Source organism: Saccopteryx bilineata, chromosome 10 (assembly GCF_036850765.1).
Source record: "Saccopteryx bilineata isolate mSacBil1 chromosome 10, mSacBil1_pri_phased_curated, whole genome shotgun sequence".
Classification (NCBI taxonomy): Eukaryota; Metazoa; Chordata; class Mammalia; order Chiroptera; family Emballonuridae; genus Saccopteryx; species Saccopteryx bilineata.
In genome coordinates, this window is record NC_089499.1 from 39,033,803 (window position 1) to 39,053,033 (window position 19,231).

At 42.4% G+C, this 19,231-nt stretch overlaps 1 pseudogene; it reads left to right on the forward strand.

The window, feature by feature from the left end:
* Nucleotides 1–1,207: 1,207 nt before the first annotated feature.
* On the forward strand, nt 1,208–1,747 carry LOC136313995 (NADH dehydrogenase [ubiquinone] 1 alpha subcomplex subunit 13 pseudogene; annotated as a pseudogene).
* Nucleotides 1,748–19,231: the final 17,484 nt, after the last annotated feature.

Consider the following 19,231-nt stretch of genomic DNA (forward strand, 5'->3'; position numbering starts at 1 on the left):
GAATTCAGTTTCTAAATGTGATGAAGGTGAGAAGGGGAGGTCCAAAAAAACTACAAAGAAATTGAGTCAAATTAATCTTACCAGAGACAGCACCCCTGTCCCTTCCAGATTTCCTTCCCATCGATCTCGAAAAGGATTAAATCATTCATGCAATAACTTTGTTTACTAGGTGCTAAGTCCTTTACAGCATTATATCGATACTCAGCATGATATTGGTGCTCAGGACAATGAAATCCCTACCCTTCCAGAGTTCACAGACTTGCAGGAAAGTGAACAGAAGCACTGGAGCATACAACGGATATAAACTCAGAGGTCAGAGAAGGCACCCTTGAAGAAGTGAGGTATAAGCTGAGACCAGACCATCAGGAGTAAGTTAAAAAAGCATGAGAGTATCTCAGACAAAGGGAACAGCATGAGTAAAGGCCCTGAAGTGGGGCATTATAAAATACTGATGATGATGATGACGATGATGATAATGACAGCGACGACGATGATGCCAGCGACCATTAATTTAGTGCTTATTACATGCTGGTTACTTTATATGATTGACTCATTTGATTCTTATAACAACCATGTGAAGTGAGTGCTATTAAATCTATTTATAGAAGATGAACTAAGACTTTGGAGTTGAGTCAAATTACATAAACTTGCCCAGTCACATGACCATTAATTGGACTTTAATCCAAGCCTGGCTCTGGAGCCTGCACTCTAGGGACCACCATTCAATCATTTAAATTTATCTGTTCCCTCATTAGGTCATACCAAGCACCAGGCTAGGAGCTGGGCGGTATAAAGAAGACAAAAATAGGCACCTGACTCCAAGGAGCTCACAGTCTCTCAGAGGAGGCACAAGGGCCTGAAACAGGGAGCAGGTTTAAAACCTGGGCTCTTGCCCTGCCTTTCCTGGCTGGCCTCCCCAGCAGCCAGGCCCACTCCTGATCTGAGCAGGGCCCAGGGCAAAAGCACAGGTGGGGGCCCACTGTCTTCTTTTCCCAGAGCTGTCAAGCTAAATTACCACAAACTTGGCAGCTTAAAACAGCAAGTTCTGTATGCCCAGAAGTCTGAAATTAAGGTGTCAGCTGAGCCACATCTCCTCTGAAGGCCTTAGGGGAGAACCCTTCCTGGCCTTTTTCAGCTTCTGGGGCTCCAGGTGTTCCCTGGCTTAGGGCGGCCTCTGCCTTCACATGTCCTTCTCCCTTGTGTCTCTATGGCATCTCCTCTCTTAAAAGGACACTTGTCGGAACACGGCGGCCTTGAAGGTGAAGAGGACATGGTCCCGCTGGGAGACTATGGTCCTATCGCCTACAGACGGAACCTTCCGCATCGGGGCCTATCGGGCTGGGCTACAGCATGTTTGCCATGGGCATTGGGACCTTGCTCTTCGGGTCCTGGAGCATGATGGAGTGGAATCGGGAACGCAGGCGCCTGCAGATCGAGGACTTTGAGGCTCGCTTTGCACTGATGCCACTGTTGCAGGCAGAGAAGGACCGGGGGTCCTACAGATGCTTCGAGAAAACTTAGAGGCAGAGGCCATCATCATGAAGGATGGGCCAACTGGAAGGTGGGTGAGTCTGTGTTCAACACAACACGCTGGGTGACTCCCATAATGGGCGAGCTGTATGGACTGCGCACGAATGAGGAGATTCTCAGTGCCACCTATGGCTTCATCTGGTATACACAGAGGCTGCCGCTGGGCCAGTGGACCCCGCCTCTCCCGATGGAGAGAATAAATGCTCTGGACACCTGAAGAAAAAAAAAAGGACACTTGTCATTGGGCTTATGACCCACCTGGTTAACGCAGGATATTATCCAAGATCTTTCACTTACTTATATCCACAAAGATCTTTTTTCCAAATAAGGTTACATTTCCAGGTACTAAGGGTTAAGATTTGGACATATCATTTTGAGGACCACAATTCAACCCACTAAACCCACATACTATATGTCTAAATATTTAAAAGTAATAATTCAAGCTAACACACTGGCAAATAACTCATGACAACAGATTTTTAAACTAATGTACACAGCTAAGGCTTTATATGACCAAACATAACATATCAAGGTTAACTGAATTTATTATTTTTATTTTTATTTATTTTTATTTTTGTATTTTCTGAAGTTGGAAACGGGGAGACAGTCAGACAGACTCCTGCATGCGCCAGACCGGGATCCACCCAGTACGCCCACCAGGGGCGATGCTCTGCCCCTCCGGGGGGTCGCTCTGCCGCGACCAGAGTCACTCTAGCGCCTGGGGCAGAGGCCAAGGAGCCATCCCCAGCGCCCGGGCCATCTTTGCTCCAATGGAGCCTTGGCTGCAGGAGGGGAAGAGAGAGACAAAGAGAAGGAGGGAGTGGGGGTGGAGAAGCAAATGGGCGCTTCTCCTATGTGCCCTGGCCGGGAATCCAACCCAGGTCCCCCGTATGCCAGGCCAACGCTCTACCGCTGAGCCAACCGGCTAGGGCAAGGTTAACTGAATTTAATCATCATTTCTTATGTGTACATGACCTATGGATGGGCTGATGGCATTAAGTAATAAATACATACAAATTTATAAATTATTACATAGGTATTTCATGAGATATATTTTTATTGCCTCTAGTTCAGTAAAATCACTAAGTATGTTCTTATTATCGGAGTTTCATGTATTTTGTGTTCAACTGACACAAATGAGGATGATGACAATGGTCACTTCACAAGGTTGTTGCAAGGATGAAATGAGTTCAACCTGCAAAAAACAAATTGTAAATTGTATTTAAAGTACAAAAAAATTGAATAAATTTTTATTTAAAATGTAAATTGAATATAACAACACGTAAATTTTTATTTATTTCTCAAATAATTGTAAATATTTTTTCTTCTAAACTATGGATACCTACTAAATTACAAATATCAAATTTTAAGCAATTGTTTAAATCAACCTTAATTGTTAATTTAACCTCTTGAAAATTTAATAAATAGTTTTAAAAAATAAAATTATTTGCAACATAAGCATTCAATGCTCATGTAGTCTCTACCATGTCAATAACCAGTGTCATGCTCTGATTGACATGTCACATCTAGACCTACATATACACAAATTTAAGAGTAATACGAATTTTGAATATTGCAAAATATTTCTTATCCACAATAGGTAACTGTGGTGAATACCATTTTAATTCTGAGTACCTCTAAAACCACACAAATTGGAGCATAAAGAAAAAAAAAGATGCATAGCGCTACTAAAAAATTATCCTTTATTATGGCTGCACCTACTGCATTTCTGTTACCTGCAAGCAAGGATTTGACATGTTAATTTGTCTTTTCTCTGACCTAAGTTTCCACTGCTCCAGTTCTCTCTAGTCTTTTCTCTAATGACAACAGTCTTTCTTTAATCCCCAGATACCTGACTGAATTGACTTGTACTCAAGGACATAGAGCCGGAGACATGGAGAAGTATTTCCCTGGGGCCTGAGTGGTGTTAGTCATGAAAGCAAGCATTCAGAGCTGCAGGTCCTGATGAGTCAGCAGTCACTGCTGTATATCCACTGACAGAGGCAGCCATGTGTTTTTATATGAATTTTGTTGTGTGTGTATATACTAGTGATACAGGCATTCCTCTAAATGGCAAAGATTGGGGCAGGGACTTCTCTTGCCCATGGTAAATTCTGGTATACAATGCCAGAAATCTGTTTCTTTCTCCTGAGTCTAAATCAGACCTGGACCCCCAGAGAGGAGGCTGCAGCCTCTCCTCCGGCCTCCGGAGAGAGAAGGCCAACCTTGGATACTTTGTTTCGGAGCTATAACCAGTGTCATGCTCTTATTGACACGTCACATCTAGACCTACATATATACAAATTTAAAAGTAATATGAATTTTGAATATTGCAAAATATTTGGATCCCTACCCCTGACCTTTCTGCTGCTGCCTACTTCCCTATTTCCCTTCCCCATCACCTGCTGGTCTGTCTGAGGCCCCCTTTACCTTTCTCTGGAATCAGATGGCCTGTGTTTTCCTAGATTCTTCTGACACTCCATTTGCCTGGGTCTCCAGGTCTTTAGCCACACATCAGCTAGTCTGTCACTGTCCCCCACTCTCTTTGCAGAGTCTTGTTAGCTGAGAGCCCAGAGCCAGCTGTCTTTAGGAGTACCACCTAAGCTGGACCCATGGACAATCTCTTTGCTCTCACAACCTCTGCATGGCACGCTTTTCCCCACCACAGGTCAGCTGAGGCTCCAGACTGGCCTTGTAAGCTAACAGCAGCCCATCACAGAAAATGCTAGAGAGATCCATGCCTTCCATCCCTGACTGGGTAAGTGCCTTATTAAAAATAAGGGTTGAAAATGGTGAGGTCCAGCCTGCAAACATGGGAATTTCGCTTGTTTTGGAGGCTAGTAATGTTTAGAAGTTTGATTCTGAATGTCATTAAACAGGACTTTCCTAGTTCTCCCAAATTCTTATACCCAACCCAATTCACACATTCACATTACCAGCCTAGTCCTGTATGCAAACAGTAGGCATCGTTTTTAGAACCAGATGGAACTGGACTTAAATCTCCTCTCTGTTTCTTGCCAGGGATGAACTTTTAGACAAGTTATACATCCTTTCAGAACTCAGTTTTCCCATCTTTCCAAGAGGTTAACAAAACATACTTAGCAGGTTTGTGATGAAGGCCAAAAGAAAATGTTTAACATCGTGTCTGCACACATGAGGTATTCTGTGGTTGTTATTTCTGTTGCCCTCATACAGGCTTCTTGAGTCTCAGGCCACACTCTTCCATCTGTCAGTGGGGTTGGGGTTTCTCAGTCTGCACACTTTATAACCTGGCTCTGACGAAACTCTTCCTTCCTTCTCTTGGATGAAGCAATTAAGGACTCAAGAGACAGCGTACAGCCAAGAACCTAAGTCAACGAAATCTAATAAATGACTATTCCTATTATGTGGAAATCATGGGTGCTGGTAGGTACTAATTGGCTGTCTTCTCTACTTTCCTTTACAGCATTTAAGGAGTTCCTTAACACACTTTTATTTTGGAGCTTCCTAATTATATTACTTCAAGTACCTATTCTCAATAAGCTTGCCAGTGGGAAAGAAAAAAGAAGTTATTTATGCTTTCTTATATTCCACAAGCATTTCTAGGGAAACTCTGATGATCTCAGCACTGCAGAGCATGCCAAAGTGTAAGAGGTAGTCCCTCCCCTGGGGGAACCTACAGACCCACTGGTGAAAAAGAATAAATATGTGTGAAATGATTAAATCAAAACCCTATGAATCAGATGACAAGTATTTAAGGGGAATAATGTTGTGAGAGAAAAATAATATCAATAATAATAACTGTAGTTATTTCAAAACCATTTTTATATATAAAGAATAAAAAAGATAAAGAAATATACTCTGGGACAAGGAAATAGCATGAACAGAGCCTTGGTAACTGCCTTGAGCCAATGAGACACGGGAGCCAGTTGGAATCAAAGCCCCACCTAGAGGAGTGGTTTCATTTCCATAGTGACCATCAGGCTCTAAATGATCTTTAGGTTGCTTCCCCCAGCGTTTTTCTTGCCCCTGGTCTTTCTCCTCCTTGGGCCAATCTGTCATACTCTAGTGTGACAAAATATCCTAACTACTGTGTAAAAAATGTCACGCTTTCACTCAAAAACTTTCAGTGGCTCTCCACTGCCTCCTGAATCCTACTGCTCACTGAATCTGAACACCCCTGTGGCATGCTTACATATCAGAAATTGCCTCCAGGGCTAGACTGAAGTGTGGTTGGATAAAAGGAGGTAGCAAACTGGGTCTGAACCACAGCTCAGCCGTCAGCTAGCTATGTGGACCCCTAAGGAACATAAGTCAGTTTCCTTGTGCCTCAGATCCATGCTTCCTAGATTGTTGAGTAAATCGCAATAATTAACTACAATTAATAGGCTTAGAATACAACTTAACATATAGCAAATACTCAATAGAAGTTAGATGTTAATAGAGAAATAAAAGAGCTTATTAATGAAGCAAGTGAACCTGTAGAGAGATCTCCACTTCCAGCTTTTAAAGCTCAGTTGATGGCCCAGCAAAGATGTAGAAGATAGACTTTTTCATCTATGGATAATAGAAATTGGAAAAAGATAGAAAATATATTGGATGACAGAATCATATTCCAAAACTATAACAAGCAATTAGAATATAACAAGGTATACATAACAGGAAGAAACTCAGCTTAGTGTTTGGTGTGCTGGTAAATAAGCTCTCTGAAAAGAAAAGAAAAGGCCCTGGTTTTTAGCTTTTATTTATTTATTTATTTATTTATTTTAAAATTTATTTTATTTTATTTTTTTACAGAGACAGAGAGAGAGTCAGAGTGAGGGATAAACAGGGACAGACAGACAGGAACGGAGAGAGATGAGAAGCATCAATTATTAGTTTTTCGTTGTGCATCGCGACACCTTAGTTGTTCATTAATTGCTTTCTCATATGTGCCTTGACCGCGGGCCTTCAGCAGACCAAGTAACCCCTTGCTTGAGCCAGCGACCTTGGGTCCAAGCTGGTGAATTTTTGCTAAAACCAGATGAGCCCACGCTCAAGTTGGCGACCTCGGGGTCTCGAACCTGGGTCTTCCGCATCCCAGTCTGACGCTCTATCCACTGCACCTGGTTTTTAGCTTTTACTAATTTCAATAATATAAATATTCCTATCACAGCCAATGTCAACCCCCAATGTGATGTTGCTGATTAAATTTAATTTGTGAGAGAAACAAGGTAGTGAAAATAGCTTAGGAGCCTGGTCTCTGCAGTCACATAGCCATGGATTCAAATTTCACCTTCCCTAATTGATTATTGCAAAATCCTTGACAAGTCTCTTAAGCTCTTTAATCCCAGATTCCTTATCTATAAAATGATGATAATGATAATGTCTACTTTATAAATTTACTCACAGAGTTACATGAAAAATAACACATTAAGGAAGAGCTTAGCAATAAGAAAAGGACAAGTAAAAAAAAAAAGAAAGAAAAGGACAAGTAAACAAAAGGGGGAAATGGACAAAAGTTTGTGTAAATACATTTTATCTGCTTCACAAATCATTCAGTATTTATTGGTTTAAAATAACCGCCCTCTATTTGCTCACAGTTATCAATCTGGGCTGACAGATTGACATCCCCCAGAGGGAATGGCCCCCTTCTTCCTCAAATGGTGAGCTGGGCTCGGTCTCACATTTGCAATCAGCTGCTGAACCTTGGCCTCACTCATATGTTGGCAAGAATAATGAGGGCTACTGGGCTTGAGTCTCTCACTACCTAGCAGGCTAGTTTCGGCTGCTTCACATGGTGGTGGCTTCAGGGCTCCCAAAAGCAGCAAGAAAAAGCAAACACCAATGCACAAGCACTTTGCAAGTCTCTTGGTTCTCTTGAAGTCTCACACTTTCTTGTTTCATTGGCCAAGGCAAGTCACATGTCTAAGCCCAGAGCCAATATCACAAAAATTAGCCTAAGGTGTAGATTCAGAGGGAGAAAATATTGTGGTTATTTTTTCAATCTGCTACAATGGAAAGACAGGCATTTGATAAAAGAGAAAACCTGAATGGCAAATAAATGTATGCAAGATGTCCAATCTCACTAGTAATGAGGAAAATGAAAATTAAAATGAGATATTATTTAATATCTTTCAGATTGATAATTTCAAAAGTCTGATGAAGCTAAGGGATGACATAAAAATGAAGAAATGGGAAGTTCCAGGCACAGCTGCTAGAAGTAGACAAATTATGACATGCTCACAGAATTCAGTTATTGAAATGAGTAGATTAGGTTTCCATGAATCAAAAATGAACACATAATTCTGAGCCATAGAATTATCAGACAATAAAGTATGATACATTATACATGACATTTTATTCTTCTGGATAAACACATGTATAATAAAGTATAAAACATAGATGGGAAGGACACACACCAACTTCAGAGTAATATTTTTCTCTTGTGATAAAGAGATGAAGAGCAAAGAATGAAAATTAAAAGAGACTGCAATTTTATATGTATCTTTTTTTCCTCAAAAAGTAAAGTAACTATAACAAAGAGAATATTTGTGAAAGTCAATAGATCCATGAGCCTTTGTTATGTTGGAAAAGTTTAAAATATTGTTCATTTGAAATATTTCATCATTAAAGTGACATTTAAAGAAAAATTATCTAACAGCTCTTTAAACTAAAGAGATAAGGTTGGAGGAACAAAAGGATCAACAGATAAAGAACTGCTTAATTTAGCTGCCTAAAAAAAAGTAATTTTAGGTCATATTTATGGGAGTAAAGAATGTAGAAAAGAAGGTGTCCACAATCGTACTCTATTGTGCAGAGGTCAGATCATGCCTGAATACACGCTTTGAAAAGGACATGCACCAACGTGAGTGTGCCCATTCATTCAGTCAACGATACTGCTGGAGCGCCTACCTGAATGTCACTATACCACATACTCAGGTATGAGGATACCTGAGTCCTGCTCTCTGAGGCTTAGCTTCTACCCTACTCATTGCACACAACACCCTTAAGAGCATACGTGATATAAGGGTGGGGGTTAGAGAGTTGATTGCATAATGGTTAATGGAAAACTGTAGGGAATGATGACAATGCTGTCTCCTATCTCTCTCCCCACTGGCTCTGAATTCAAAAGGAACCCTGGAGCTGAAGATGAAACTGCTCTGGGTGTACCTTCTTGCACAGACACACTCAGCATCGACAAGGAGAAACCGGGCTATGTACCCAGGGTCCTCACCAGAGTCTACCCCGAAGCTCAGCCTTAGCCACCCATGAGAACTTCACCTCCAAGCAGAGAAGAGGATATGAGCCCTCTGCTCCACCCATCTGCTCCTCAGCAGCCTTTACTCCCTTGAGGCTAACTGCAAAAACGGTTATTTTGGCTGCACTGTCTTTTTATTTTTTATTTTTTTCAATCTCCCATTTTAATCTGTAGTTATTGCCAAGAAGTATTCACAGAAAACATGGTGGATTTCTGACAGTCTGTCATCGGGGAGAGAGAGAAGCTCTTCCTGCGCACTGCATGGGGACAGAAGTCTGGCTGGGGAAGGTGCAGGGAGAGGTGTTCCTGGCCACCGGAGAGAGGAGCTACAAGGCTGCTGGCTCTGGTGTGGCAGCGGCTGCCTCCTCGGAGGTTCACCCAGGGACGATGCAAGAACACTGAAGAGCAAGAGCAAGTGTCTGGATGGCTGTACAGATTCTATAAAATGTCTTCATTGACTCTTTTATGATTCCCGTTTTTTGTTATTCCAGAATAGTCATTGTAAAACATTTAAAAATTGTGGAGATGCTTAAGAAGATAGTGTAACTTCATCATCTTCCAGAGAAAACCACTTTGAAGTGTATCCCTTCCAAGATTTTTTGATGAATATACAAACTTTTAGCTATGAACAGAGATCATGCTATACGTAGATTGTCTTACAATTTCTTTCCTCCTTCTCCATAATCTTATATCTTAGAAGCCTCTCCCATGTCTGGATGTTCATGACTAGCTTATTCTTTTTATGGGGTGCATTATTCATTCATTTGCTCATACTTATTGAATGCAGACACGGCACTAGTGAGCAAAACAAAGATTTTCTTTCCCATCAAAGACTTTACATTCTAGTAGAGAGAAGGAAATCTACAAACAAATAAACACATGAAATATCCAAGAGATACATACTAAGGAGAAAAACAAAACAGGTTAAGAAGGTCTTGTGCTACAAAGATGCTGTTTTAGATTCCATAGTCAAGAAAGGCTTTTCCAATAAGCTCTGTGTCAGTTATCTATAACTGTGTAACAAATTATCCCCCCAAATTCAGTGGTTTAAACAGCAATATTGATTAGCTGTTTCTGTAGAGCAGGAAGACAGAAGTGGCTTAGCTGCATCCTCTGATTCAGGGCCTCTCACAGGCTGCAGTCAAGGTTGCCAGCCTGTATAATCTGAAGGCTCAACTGGGGAAGGAACCACTCCCAGACTCACATGGTTGTTGGCAAGAATTTGTTTCTTGCAGACCATTTTCTAAGGGGCTCAGTTCCTCATTGGCTATTGGCTGTAAACTTCCCTCAGGTCCTTGTCACATAGGCCTCTCCATAGGGCCGCTCACAACGTGACAACCAGCTTCATCACAGAGAGCAAAAGTGAAAGTGAGCAAGAGAGGGTGGGAGAAAGCCATTATCTTTTATCATCAAATCTCAAAAGTGACATTTCCTCATTTTTGTTATATTCTATTCATTAGCAGCAAGTCACTAGGTCCAGCCCACACTTAAGGGGAGGGGAATCACACAGAGAAATACCAGGAGAAGGGACCTTTGGGGGCCCATCTTAGGAGAAGCTGACAACAGGTTGATATTTGAACAGGCATGAATGAAGTGAGTGAGTGAATCATGTGAATATCTAGAAAAGAAACCTTCCGATAAGAACAGCAAGAGCAAAAGCCCCGGGAGTGGAACTGCCCTGGTCTGAACGGGAGCACCCACCCTGCAGCTGGAGGGATGGAGGGAAAGAAGGGTGGTGAGCAAGGTGGAGGAGGGAAGAAGTGACAAGGTTATGCCTGGCCTCTCAGGCCCTGGAAGAAACTTGGAGTTTTATTTTAAGAGACATAAGACACTATTCCTTATTTTATCAAAATTTTACATCTATTTACCTAACTCTTTATTGATAGAATTATTTCTAATTTTCTGTTTCTGTTTCTGTACCCTTGTGTACACGTATGCATTTGTGAAGGTATTTATATGGGATACATTCTCACGTGTATACACATACAGCCAAACTGCACCAAAAAGGCTTTCCCAATCGACCCTCCCATCAATACTGTGCACAGGGAGAGCCCTGGCCAACACTAAGTAGTGTTAAGCTTTTGAATCTCTGTTAATCTGATGTGGAAAAAGTGACATTTTATTGTGATTTGCCCTTGTTTCCTCTCTAAAGAGGATACTCGGTTTTGTATCTATTAGGGGAATAAATCTTCTTATATCCTTCCTTTTCTTTCTCTGCAGTACCTAATGAGGCCTAAGGTCTCTTTCCTCCCATGGGCTCTGATGGAAGCCAGCCCTGTGACCCCAAGAGCTGTCCCACTGTCCAGCACTGCCTCCCTTTGCTCCCTGGGGTCCAGGGCCCACTCTGACATCCTTGCTGCTGAGCCTCTGCCTACTGCCTATGCCTGAACACCTATCCCCGGGGTGGACTTCTCTGCACTTGAGTGTCAGACATATCCTCAGTGCCCAGCACCTAGTTGCCTCTGCCATGCTATCCACCAGAGTTCAAAGCGCTCAGAGCGGCTGGTGGAGCAATGGTTGGAAGACGAACCCTGGACTGCTGTCCAGTTCCAGCTCCTATAACTCTCTGACTTTGGAGCAAGTGCCAAAACAACCTGTGCTTCTATTTCTTTTTCTAAACTGAGGTCAGGAAGAACAGTCACTTCTTTCAGTAAGTTGCTATGAGAAAAAATACTAAGAATAGGACCAACCACTTAGTAGGTGGTCAGAAAATGTGAAGTGCTACTGTTAGCCCATCCTGCCATGCTGACCTCTGGGTTCCTGAGAGACAAGATGGTAACTTACTCATATTCCTATTCTCCAGCAGCTCCTCATACAGTAGTTTGCACAATACAGCATTAGATAGTTATTTGTGTAATTATCAGTGTTTGTGTCGAATAAAGAAATTCACACCCGAATCAATGAATTGCATGTGTAGTCTTAATACAGAGGGCCTTAACTGCAAACTGTTATCTTGTGTACAATTGAGAATCCTTGACGGATTTCATGAAGATTAAATAACATAAAGTGAAGTTTTAAGAAGAAATTTAAGGTATAAGTAAATTTGCAAATAGGATTTTTTTAAAACCTGCAGATTTCCGCATTCCCCACAGAGGCAAGAGGCCAGTACACAACTGGAAGCACGTTTTCAGCTGTCTGTTCTTCAGACCCCCATGCTTAGGTTGGGCAGCCCTCCCCACATTCTCCTCGCCCTCCCCAATTCCCAGTTGGCCATTAGCAGGCAGAGCCCCCTCTAGAGATGAACACGCAAAGGTGCTCCCATTTTTTTCTTTCCTTGTCTCTGATGCTCTCTCTCCAGCATGTACAGGGGTTTAAAACAAAGGCAGACCACCAGGGCCTGCAGACCACATCCAGCTCACAGATAAATTTTGCTCCACAAACACAGTATTTTCTAAAAATTGAATTAAAACTCAAGAGATTTAAACTAAAAAATAATAATAATAATACAAGTATCTGGCTTCCTTTGCAAAACCTGAGGTCTGGCCACCGGGGCTAGAGCTCCCATGTGGCAATGGTGGTCTAACTGGAGCCAGGTAGCAGCAGACCCTCTAGACCAAGGGTCCCCAAACTACGGCCCGCGGGCCGCATGCAGCCCCCTGAGGCCATTTATCCAGCCCCCACCGCACTTCCGGAAGGGGCACCTCTTTCATTGGTGGTCGCTGAGAGGAGCATAGTTCCCATTGAAATACTGGTCAGTTTGTTGATTTAAATTTACTTGTTCTTTATTTTAAATATTGTATTTGTTCTCATTTTGTTTGTTTAAAATAAGATATGTGCAGTGTGCATAGGGATTTGTTCATAGTTTTTTTTTTTATAGTCTGGCCCTCCAACAGTCTGAGGGACAGTGAACTGGCCCCCTATGTAAAAAGTTTGGGGACCCCTGCTCTAGACAGTTACCTGATTTGCAGGTTCCTGCTGTCCCCACCCTTGTATCTCAGTGTTTATGTTGAATGGATACTGAGCTACATGAATTTCAACTCCTGCCTTAAAACCATCATCCCAAGCGAACAGTGGCCTTGCCCTTCACTAATATGTATTTCAGCCCCAAATCATCTCTGAAAGGCAGAGAGCAATAGTTTCTTAATCTCTGATAAGTGTTTTGAGAAAGAAGCCCTGGAAACCGAATGCATTGTCTATAATTCTAATATTGAGTACTTGTTTAACCACCACTTTTTGTAAGAAGCACCTCCATAAACATCCCATTGAAGATATTTTGGGGAACACAGCTTAGGAAGGTTCAGAAACCATCAAGACATAGAAAACCCCCCTGCATTTGCCAAAGGAATATTTTCAGAATAGCAGCAGCACTGCCCACCTCCAGGCCCTTACCACACAGATGACACGTGGCTGAAATAGCCATCCACTAGATAGGTCAACAGTAGATGCAGCTGGAGAAAAGGAGGACCCATTGCTTTTGGTGGGGTTCTGGGATCAGACTCTGAGATGGAGATGTTTATGCAGGAGGTTTGTTGGGTGTGCAATGAGGAACAGAAAGGTCTTAAATGATCCTGATTGGATCATGGAGCTGTAGGGTCCTTTAGAGTTGTCCCCTACATTGAGGGGAGGGCCAAACCTTTGTACATCTGTATCAACCAGTCATGGAAGGAGAGAGAATAATCTCAAGGGAGGCAGCCCCCACCAGCTGAAGGCAAGTCCCAGAAAGGGATGCAGCCATGAGCCATCAGCAGCCAACACCCCCAGCAAAAGTGGATGAGTGTCAATCCTGAAAAGGGGATCTGTTCAGAATGCACACCATTACAGTGACATTCTTTCTTCAGCTACCTTCTTCTCTGCCATTGACAACAACGATGGCCACTTGAAAGTCAGAAAGTAGGACTTGGAGGCCATGTTCCAACATATTGCTTCCAACTTTTAACACTGGTAAATAGGGTGATCTTTCTGAAGCACAGTTTTAGTTACATCTAATACTCAAAAATCTTCAATGGCTCCTTATTTCCTTCTGAATAAAGTATAGACTTCTTAGCCTGGAATTGTTGGCCCTCTGCTATCTGTCCTAGGCTAACTTTTCCGCTCATCTCCCATTATTCTCTTGAAAGCTTACACCTGGACAGTATGCTCCAGGCAGACTCCACAGTTTAATTGTTTCATGTCTTTACTATTGGTTATTGCTGCCAATAAAACCCTGAAGAACCTTCTCTCCCATTTCCACTTATCTAAATCTTATCCAGTTTCCTTGGTTCAGCTCAAATGCTTCCCCAGTTCTATCTGAAAGCAATCTCTCTCTGATCTTGTCATAACATTTTTTTTTTACCATGAATTATATGCAATTTATCTCATATTCTAAACCACAAACTCCTGCAGGACAGGATTTAGGTACCATTTTGTGCTTTGTGTATAGTAAATATTTACTGGAGATTTGATGGATGGATGGATGCATGGATGGATGGATATGTGGATGGATGGATAGATGGATTGATGGATGGATAGATGGATAGATGGATGGATGGGTGGATGGATGGATGGACATATGTATGGGTGAACAGGAGCACAGATGGATGAATGACAGGCACTGGAGAGATGTCCTATTGTTGAGGTTATTCTGAGTCTGGTCTTCACTCTTCCTTGGCTCTGTGTATACTATTTAGTTAATGGACAAGAGGCAGACTGATCTAAAAAGAACTGAAGATGCATTCTCTGTATCAAAATATGAAAATTACTTATTGAGTACTGAAGGCAGTGGGGAACCACTGAGCCCCCTTTCCAAGCTTATTACCACATTTGCTCATAAGAAGGGAATAGCACGTAAAGCTCACTTGAGTGTACCATAAGACAGCTCCCTAGCCAGCTGTTACACTTCAAGTGGTATCATTCAGAAGACTTCTTGAACCTCAGATAGTTGTTAACAAAACAATATGCTGATCAGTTCCAGGAAACTAAATCAGAGGCAATCAGTTTTGGCAGCTGCTTGGCTCACAAAAGGTGACACCCAATTAGAGAATAAGATCAACTCCAAACAGTGTATGCTTCCAACATCCACAGTATTTACAACTGCAATCATGGATCTGACAGCCATGGATCCCACTTGAGGAGATACAAACTCCTCCAGAAGCCATAATAATAGCCTCTTACTCCTGTGTGATGCTGCATTTCATCTGAGTTCTCACAATGACTCTATGAGATAGGGGTGAAAAGTATTCCACCCCTACCCCCCACTAGAAGTTCAGGCAGTAGAGCCTCAGAGAGACAAAACTATCTCACAATAACATGTCAACAAAGCTATCATGTAGCAGCAGAGCCACAAGTAAAGCCTAGGCTTTGACTCCTTCAATACAGTAATCCCCTCGCTATTGTGTGACCTCATTCATACATTTGCTTCTAGCTCTACAAAGGAAATTTTTCAAATAACATAGAAAGTTTATTAATAATTTGTGCAAGTGACATCATATCCATTTTTTAGAATTTTAGCACAATGTCTAGTCAGAGAATTACTCCTAATGCTTTATCAAAATAATTTCTACCAAGTTTAATCTTAGTCTCCTTTGTTCCATTCTCATCTATTTAAAATACTTCAGAAGGAAGGCAAGTCCTGATTTTTACAGGAGTAAGATGGTCCCTATCAAACCCTTGGGCAGAATGTGTAATAAGGGAAATGCAAACTCCCAGAGGGAGGGGTGTGTTTGTTTCCTGGTACCGACTTAGACTCACTAAGAACAAGCCACATTAAACAGGCTTGTTGGTGGGGCAACCACAACAGAGAATTAGAGAGGTGCACTGTAATAGATACAGTGCCTATCGATTTTAGCGAAGTCTTTGATGGAGTTTCCTATAATATTGTTATGAACAAATTACAGAGATATGGACCTCATGATAATACCATTCAGTGGACTTATAACTGGTTGAATAAATTTGGAGATGATGATTAATGGGTGATGTGATCCTACAATATATACCTGAATGATATAATGAAGAAGCTTGACCTCTTCCTTATCCAGTCCAAATTTTTCTCAAGCATTATTACATTTTTGTCCCTTAGAGCCTGCCAGCCCCTTCTACATGGCTTAAGGTGGAGAGGAGAGGCTGAGGAGTGGAATGGTGGGACAGGAAGCCAAAAGTAAGCTTGACAGGCAGATATATTGGTGCAAACCTCACAAGATATTTCAACTGGTATTTCAAAACCCTTGGGACATGACTCAAAGAATCGAGTCCACAAATAGAGGAATAGGAGACAAATCTTGATATCAATTCATAAGAAAAGTCCTCAGGATTGAAGTTAGGGGCAGGCTCAGTTTCATTCTAATAAGCGGGGGCTCTGGCCAAGGAAGCTAATAGGAACTTAGGGTTAGTTTTTCAGTGGTAACTAGCTCCATCTGCTTCTCCCAGTTGTCCGAGGTCTGTGGTTAAGAGGGTCAGTGACCTATCAGAGAGGAGCCACAGGCAGGTAAAGAGAATGGGGAAAGAGCTGGAAACCACAAACCATTAAAATAGCAAATGAAGGCATCCAAATTGTTTTATTGTCTTTAAATTTCTGAAAAATTGTCACTCAGAAGAGAGAATGCTCTCTCCATTGTGTGAACCCTAGGGGCAGGGCTGGAGCCAGTGTGTAAAAGTTAAAAGGAAGCAGATTTTTGTTCAACTTTAGGAGGAGGAGCCTAAGAATTGCAATTTTCTGGATAAGGCTACTTGGAGGGAGGAAGCGCAGAACCACCTATGAGGCCAACCACCAAGGGAAGCTGCGACAGGGGAGCTTATAGGATATGAGTACTCGGAGCCAAGACACAGCTGGAACAGAAGGCAGCTATGCTGAGGTGGGCCCTTGCGCGGTGGCAGCAGGGATGACTGGCTCTCCCTTGTACTGAGGGCTGTCTTCATGGCCGGTCCATTCATCCGTGCGCCTTCCGGCCCCTGACAGGTGCCTGTGCTGAAAGTATGGCCCCAGTGCTGCTAATAAATCCTTCAGGTCAGCCTGAGAGTTCAGGCTGAGTGGTTTCAATAGCTCCAGTTTTTCTCTAGGGTCTTTTTACCCAAGGTTTTTGGCTTCTCCCTGGCACTCTCCTGAGTGCCCTCCCCAGCCCTGCCTGTCCGCTCAGCTGTGAGGCTCCCCACTGAGCCCAGTTGCTTTATTAAAGGCTAGAAAATTAGGAATGCTAATGACAGTGAATGGTCATCAAGAGTGCTCACCAAATCTCCTCCCTGAAGCTATTTCGAAGGAAGAGTCTCCTTTATAAAGATTTATGGGGGGGGGGGGGGGGGGTGACTAAGAAAACCAGATGGCATCTGAGAGGGGAGGAGAAAGGAGTTAGCATAGGTTGAATCCCCACTCTGTGACTGTCACTATGCGGGCCCTTTGACACACGTTATCACATGCAATTCTCACACTACTTCCCTAGGTTAGGTCTATTAATCCCTTTGAAATGGGAAGAAACTGAGATTTGAAGGGTTAAGTGACCTGCTCAATATGACATGGCTGGCAATGAGCAGAGTCAGGGGTTGAATGCACATCATCGGCACAACTCTACAGCCCGTCCAGTCCCCACTGGAGGTCATTTTTGATTTGAGAAATCAGAATCTACCAGGCACTTATATGCTATACCCATTCTTAAATTAATTGTAGAATCTCATTCTACCCAGAGGTTTCATTCCCAGCCACACTTAGGGAAAAAAATGTGACTCCACGGGGCTTTGATTAGCAATATTAACACGCCTTTGGAAAAGAGATATTAGAGCAATGCAGGGAGCTGTCCCTGAAATGCAACTCAGGGTGATAATGCTACAATTACAGATGCAAGGGTTGGAAGAGCTGGAGGTCGGCTGGTGCAGGCTCCTGCAGAACCGTCCCGCTGCTCCCTGCTTCCCGGGCCCTCCCAGCAGCCCCCTCCCAACTCAGGCACTCATCTCCGTGGTTATACACCAAAGAGTCATTTTCTTCGGTTTGGCCCGAATGCTGACATTTATAAAGGAGTCCTGGGTATACTACAACACGGGCTTCCATTTTGTATTGCCAGTTTCCTCTAAAGAAATCCCGCATTAAATTGAAATAATGAGCACTATAACACAGTATCAGCAAGCTCAGGTGCTCTGGAGCCTGGCTACTCCATTACCCATGAACCCAGGCTCCATCACCACTTCCTGTCCACTAACCTGCCTAAGCCTCAGCTTCCTTCCCTAGATTGTTTTGAGGGTTTGCTTAGTTACGCATATATTACAGGGTAAGTGGTATGTTGTGGTTTGGTTTGGTTTTTTTAAGAAGGAAAATCACGGTGATTGTGCAGCATGCTCCCAACCCAAAGGTTGAGAGTAACAGTTAACACTGTCAATGGGCAGCTCTGAGCTCAGACTTTATGTTTCCTACCTTGAATTATTCAGAAATCTCCATAACTTGCCACACCCAACTCACCCATATCTACTGAAATTCTCACCGGATGAGAGTTGAGTGCTGGTGATAACGTGTGAAATAAGAACTCAGCAATTCATCTTTTGGACATTCAGTCATTTGTTAATCTGGCAAAGTCACTATTAACATTTACTTACTGTGTTTACTTGTATTTAACAATTCCATGGGGGGGGGGGTGGCTCCCCTTGATCAGGAGTAGCCTGAGAAAGAAACAGAGAACATTTCTGATATCCTGGATGTATCCTATATTCATTTATTAACTGAATCACTCACTCATTCAATGGATAATTTCTTGAGAAACCACCACAGGCCTACCTCTAAGCTGGGTCCTAGTGATTCAGTGTCAAGACGAGAAGATATACTCCCTGCCCTTATGGTGCATCTAGCAAGATCTATGACAAACAAGTAAACAAAGAACTAAACAATTACACTATAAAAAGTGCAATGAGGGAAACAGAAAGAGTTTTTGATAGAGAATAATGGGAGTGGGGAGGTGTGATACTTAAATAAGGTATTCAGAGAAGACCTCTTTGAGGAGAAAATGGTGAGACCTAAACAATTGAAAGCCAGCTGTAACAGGTACCACTAGTTGCCTACCTAATACTTTTCCACTTTTTCCTTTGTTTTAGGGCCATGATGTACCCAGCTAAAAGTACCCAGCCACAATTTTTGTTTGGGGTCACAGTACAGTATACCTTGCTGAAACACAGAACCCCAGCCTTCTTTGTAGCGAGAGGTAACCAATGTGACAATATTCTGGCCAATGAGATAGAAGTTGAGGTTTAGTATAAGTGCTTCTCCCCTGATAAATGCACTGCCCTTTCTTGCTTCCCTTCAGCTCCCTCTTCTTGTCTGAAATATAATTACATATGACACCTGCTGCTATGGCACCATCTTGCAACCATGAAGAAAAGGCCAAGACAGAGAACCTCAGGATTCTTATCTATGATGGTTTGAGCAGATGGTCAATGTTCCCTTGGTCCAGACTTCTAGTTGAATGACAAACCAAACAAATAGAAAACCCTTCTATGTACTAAAGTCATGTTATCAGAATTTTCTGTTAGTCAAGAGTCAAATAAATTTCCTCACTGATATGCCAACCAAGCAAAGCACAGAGGGAAGGGATATTT